Genomic DNA, 289 nt, shown 5'->3' on the forward strand with positions numbered 1-289 from the left:
GACAACGAGAGCATAAAACAGTGAATCGTTGACGAAATTTTCAATCTTCACGGAAAAACCCTTCATGTCAATGCATACAGGGCCATACAGCATACTTTATTCTAATTCAGTGTACAATGCGACCTAGATGTATTTTGGACTAACGTTTTGTGTTGACTTTAATTGCCTTTGCCCTTGCGTAGGTTTCCTAATATCGGCTAATTTAAGAGTGAAATACCAGTTATTATAATTTGCGCGAACTAGTCTGAATATAGTTAAATGACAGCGTTGAGCTGACGTATGTATCAGA

Source organism: Montipora capricornis, chromosome 4 (assembly GCF_036669925.1).
Source record: "Montipora capricornis isolate CH-2021 chromosome 4, ASM3666992v2, whole genome shotgun sequence".
In the NCBI taxonomy this organism is placed as follows: Eukaryota; Metazoa; Cnidaria; class Anthozoa; order Scleractinia; family Acroporidae; genus Montipora; species Montipora capricornis.